The following is a 6,000-nucleotide window of genomic DNA, read 5'->3' as shown; positions in this document are numbered from 1 at the left end:
CACTAGGTCCTGTCAATGGAAGTAAAATTTGCATACTCTAAACTGACTTTATAAGCAAGCCTCTGTAATGTGCTTCCAAGCTCACATTTTCTCTCTTCTTATTACCATATCCTGATAATATCTGTAACTCTTCCATCTTACATCCTTGGCTAGTGTTATTCGTTCCTCCTAGAATATCTTTGTTTCTCCTCCACTACTTTAAAAAAAAAAAATCATCTTTTATTCTGGGCTCAGCTCCACCTAAAACTCTCAGTAAAAATTTTCTTGTTATTTGGTCTATAAATCTTTCATGCTCCTGAAACTCTTTAAAGAAATATAGCAAACTGTTCTATATTTGATAATGTTAAGAGTACTGTATTTTTATCTTTGTAGAGAGGCACTTGTCATTTAATCACATATTTTAAAAATTAATTTTTTAATAGTTACATGTTTGTTTATTCATCTCAGCTGCAGTTTGACAGAAATCAATTACTGCACTCAACTTACTATTTTTGACTATAAAATTTTATATTTTCTAGGTTACTTGTTATATTTAGAAATGTTGGTTTAATTATAATTATTTTGATTACCATTACAAAGTTTTATTAGCATCTGCACTAGTCACTTATTGCTTTCCTTTAGAGTAGTCTGGTAATGCCCATTTATTTACTGAAGTTTTAGAGTTCTATGTGATTCCCTCCTTTCCTTTTATAGGAACTCATGTTATTTAAGACATGGACCTTTTCCCTCTTTGAAATGTAAAAAGTTGTTTGCTTATAAATTATATTTGCCTACCTTCTGATATTGAAAAGAGTTTAATATTTGAAAATGAATATGTCCATTTTACCTGGAATACATCTATTTTTTCTAAGGTTGAAAATTCTGCCCTATCTCCAGTTTTTCAATATATCCACTTTTTAAAACTTTTAAACATTTTTGCAATGTTTACTTTTTAGTCAATCTGGAATTTATTTTAGTACATAAATAAATACAGTAAAAGAGCTGTAAGAATATAAATTGACACCTTTTTTTTTAAGGAGAGCTTTCTCAATCATACCAACAACTTTTATTGAATAATAAACATGTTTTTCTTTGAGTTGTCCCAAGTAACATACATCAGCTGCTTTATAATTGAGACTATATATAAGCAACCAATTTTTTACAGTGATCAATTTATTCTTGAATAAATATCTCACTATTAAACTTAAAGTAATTGTGTATGTTTTAATGATTGCCAGGTCTAGGGACGCCTGGGTGGCTCAGTCCCTCAAGTGTCTGTCTCTTGATTTTGGCAGGTCATGATCTCAGGGTTGTGACATGAATGGAGCCCACATGGGGCTCTGCACTGGATGTGGCACCTGCTTAAGATTCTCTTTCTATCCCTCCCCTCACTCTCCCCCTGTTTGCTCTCTCTCTCTCTTTCTCTCACACGCACAAAATAAATAAATAAATAAATAAATAAATATTGAAAAAAAAGATGATTGCCAGGTCTAAATTTGACTTTTTCTTTCTTTTTTTCCACCTTCCTATTCTCAACTGTTTATACTTTGCAGAGTATATTTCTCAAAATTTCCTTTTGATAGCAGTGCCCCTTTTATAAAACAGCTCCTACAGCAGGCAAGAGTGTAAAGCTGATGAAAGCTGAGCTGCTTTGGTTGCACAAGCTTGTAGCCCTGACCACGAGGATTGCACTACATCCCATCTGCAGAATTTTGGGGTTCCTTAGACTCATGTTTAAATCTGCCACTCTGGAATACCTTTCATATATATATTTTAATGAATTCTCCCAACAGTAAATTTTCATGTTACTTGAAATTGCATTAAATCTGTAAATTAATTTGAACATAACTGATAATTATAATTTTGCCTGTTACCAACTTACTGCATCTTTGATCCAAACTAACTAGTCATTGTGTTGCCTGTGATACTACAGTATGCCTCCCTTGCTAGCTGTCATTTGTTGGAAGAAGGAGGGAAATAGCATTTTTTCTTCTTGTTTCTTGTGTACCTTTCTTGACTTGATACCAGTAGTGCTTAGCTTCCAGCTTGCTATTTACTCCTGAGTCTCCTGCCCCATCAGCCTCTGTCAACCAGCTTCCTTGAGGGGGTTCTAGGCTTGCAGATGCCCTCCTGTCAGTTTTGGTCCATTGATACCCAATAGATGGTTACTTTCTTGTAAGTCCTGGCCTTTGTTTCTCTACTCATCAATCTTGGTCTTCCTATAGTGACCTGATTGAGGGTTTTTGACAGCCAGTCTTGGCCTGCCAGCATCCTTCAGAGAGTTTTAGTGAGACTTTTATGCTTGGCAGGCAACGCATTCTTCCTTGTCCTTTAGTTAGATGACATCCCAGTGGAAGATTTTGTGATTGGAAGACCCAGCCACTGTTCCCTACTGTCCAGCCTCAACCCAATGGCACACTGATAAGAAGCTTCTAGCTTCCCAGTTCCTGCCCAAAGTTTCCAAGTTTCCACATCTTGGGCTTTAGTAACACACCCTCTAATAATGTGTGAATTACAGTTGTAGGGAAGAGAAACCCCCCCAACTATCTTTTTTTTTTTTCAGTATATTTCCTTAGTCTTACATATTTTTTTTGTTTAGTAGCTAATATTTTAGAAATTGTTAATATTTCTTTATATTAAAACTTTCTTTCTTCAAATTACTGTATTTTTCAGCTTCTTTCTAGATGCTGACTGATAAAATCTCTTGTCTTCTTCTCTTTCTCATTTTCTTTCCTCACTTCCTTCTCCTCCTCCTTCTTTCTCTTCTTTAACTAAAAGATACATCTTTCCAATTATTCAAATCTTCCAAAATGGGTTTTTGTGTTTTGAAAGCTTGTTTTATTTTTCTTTTGTTATGCAGTGTTGTTTTATTTTAGAACTCTATAGTCTATATTTTATTCCTATGGTGGATGGGGTATTTTCCACTCTATTTTTTCTTGGACTTTATTGATGCATGGGAAACTAATGCTCTGCTTTTAAATTTACTTAACTTCCATTTTGTCTTTTTTTTTTATTATTTTTAAGATTTATTTATTTACAAAGAAAGGGGAGGGCCAGAGGGAAAGAATCTTCAAGCAGGCTTTCCTCTGACTGCAGAGCTGTACTAGAGGCTAGATCCCAGGACTCTGAGATCATGATGTGAGCTGAAACCAAGATTTGGATCCTTAACCATCTGAGTCACTCCAGTGCCCCTCCATTGTGTCTTTTAATTAAACTAATTTATGGTCTGCTTTCATTTATTTTTGAAGTTCTCTATTTTAACAACTTTAGTTTCTGTAAATAATGATTCTTTTGTATTTTTGGCCATCCTGATTTCTGAGAAATAGGTTCTATGTTTATAAGATAAATATTTTCCAACTCTACATAAAGAAAGAGTAGAGAAAGGAAAACTTCTATGGATGGAAGTGGGAGACTAACAACACCTCACAAACCCACAAACACTCCCTTCTTCCCACAGAGGACCTCATTTTTCATGTAAAATATTTTGAAGAAACTATTGTGTTTAAAATTAAAGACTCCTTGTTCAAACTTATGTTTGTACAGCTTGTTGGAGAAGCTAGCAGGAATCTCAACTCCGATTTTCAATCAAAATACTCCCCAGAAATTTACTACTATTTTAATTTATCTTACTAAAAACAAACAATTCAAGAAATAATACCACATTGTATCATTTTGGGCCTCTGAAATGGAAAGAAAAAATTAAATTAACCTGACGACTCTTTTTAATACTAGCCTTAAGTTCATCTCCATTCGATTTCCTACTCAAGTTTTTCCAAGCTATTTTCCCAGGCGAGTTAACCAGTGTTACCAATGCAAACAATAGCTAACACTTATTAGGTTCTTATGTGGCACCACAACTTAATGCCTTTCTATGTGGTACTTTATATGCATTAACTCACTTAATACACACAACAGCCCTTTTAAATAATACTATTATTCTTTCAGTTTTGCAGATGAAGAAACTGAGGACCAAGAATATAATTTTCTAAAGTCACATAGCTAGTCAATTATAGATCTAAGATTTGAAATTTGGTAGCTTCTAAAATCTTCATTTATTGTCTCTTCGCCTGGCAGCCGAGATCACATTAAATAGTGTTGGGAATATAAACATTTCCCAAATTGTGACGTCTGCATTATATGAATTCCTAATTTATTTTTTAATCTCTACCTTATTTCTCTAAAGTGTGAACTATCACTATATTTTACAAATAAATATAATTAAGTTTAAATACTGCATGAATAATTGGCCCAAGGCCATTTATTCTATCCATTCAGGGAAAGTTGAGAAATGAATCTGGGTTGGGTTGACACAAAAATCCATAGTCTTGCAATGAAATAGAGCTTTTATTTTTGAGATAATTGTCCAAGAAACTAAACGCCACTTTTTATCCCCCAAACCAAACCTTCTATTTTATATTTTTATTCTATTCAATATCAGCAGTGAGGATTACACCCAGGTGTCTAAGTGGGCATAGGAACATCTTAAACAGATACAGCTTGACCTTTCAAAACTGTACCAGGACCAATAACACACACATTATTATACCAACAAAATTTAGCACAAGGGGCAACTTCTTTTGGGGGGAGTGGGGAGTCAGGGAAAAGCTATTTGCCTATGAAGTTGTTGCATTGGAGATTAGTCATACCAAAAAAAAATGGAAAATATTTTTTAAAAGTGAAAGAAAGCAAAACAGAAGAAAGATAAAAGTAAAAAGAGGGACACCTGGGTGGGTCAGTTGGCTGAGTGTCCAACTGGATTTCAGCTCAGGTCATGAGCTCAGGGTCACAGTATTACTACTACAGGATTTCATGCCCAGCAGAGAGTCTGCTTAAGACTAGAGCGTATCATGCTTAGCGAAATAAGTCAAGTGGAGAAAGACAACTATCATATGATCTCCCTGATATGAGGGAGTGGTGATGCAACATGGGGGCTTAAGTGGGTAGGAGAAGAATCCATGAAACAAGATGGGATAGGGAGGGAGACAAACCATAAGTGACTCTTAATCTCACGAAACAAACTGTGGGTTGCTGGGGGGAGGGGGGGTTGGGAGAAGGGGGGTAGGGTTATGGACATTGGGGAGGGTATGTGCTTTTGGGTAAATTGGAAGGGGAGATGAACCATGAGAGACTATGGACTCTGAAAAACAATCTGAGGGGTTTGAAGTGGCAGGGAGGTGGGAGGTTGGGGTACCAGGTGGTGGGTATTATAGAGGGCACAGCTTGCATGGAGCACTGGGTGTGGTGAAAAAATAATGAATACTGTTTTTCTGAAAATAAATAAATTGGAAAAAAAAAAAGATACTCTCTCTGCACCTTCCTCTACCCATCCCCACTCTCTTTCAAATAAATAAATCTTCAAGAAAAAAAAAAAAATCTGTTTTCAGCTTTTCTAGCTGCACTGGTGAACTTCATTCTCTTCTTACCAGTTACTGCATGGGTATGACTCAGCTTTGGCCAGGAGGACTCAGCTGGGGTCTTTCTGTGGCCGACAGGGATGGTTTACCTTTTTTCAGAGATCCTGTTGACCTCATATGACTCCTGTTGGATTTGTCCAGCTTCCAAGTCAGACTTTCAAAGGAACTGCCTCCCTTATTCTGCTGGATTTGGGAATAAAAGCCTTATTTTTCAAGCCAAAAAAAAGAAAAAAAAAAAAGGGAATCAGACCAGGAGTCTGATCAATTATTATTATTACCCCTTCTTTGGAGGAAACAAAGAGAAAAAGAACAAGGAAGCCTTTTGCTGAAAGCTCCTTTTATTTATCATCAGACATGTCCTGTATCACTGGAAATGCTCTAAAAATGTTGTTGTCTGCTATTAATATAGTCAGTACAGCTTTCTTTTGATTAATGTTCATAAGGTATATCTGTTTCTTTCTTCTTCTTCTTCTTTTTTTTTTCTTCTTCTTCTTCTTCCTGTCTTGTGACTATCCACATCTTCATATTTAAAGTGGGTTTCTTGAGGCAGTTTACAGTTGAGTATTGACATTTCTTGTTTTTTTTTCTTTTCTTTTTTTTTTTTCTT

The sequence above is a fragment of the Neovison vison genome, chromosome 10, assembly GCF_020171115.1.
Source record: "Neovison vison isolate M4711 chromosome 10, ASM_NN_V1, whole genome shotgun sequence".
NCBI classification, from domain to species: Eukaryota; Metazoa; Chordata; class Mammalia; order Carnivora; family Mustelidae; genus Neogale; species Neogale vison.
This window is presented reverse-complemented; position numbering follows the sequence as displayed.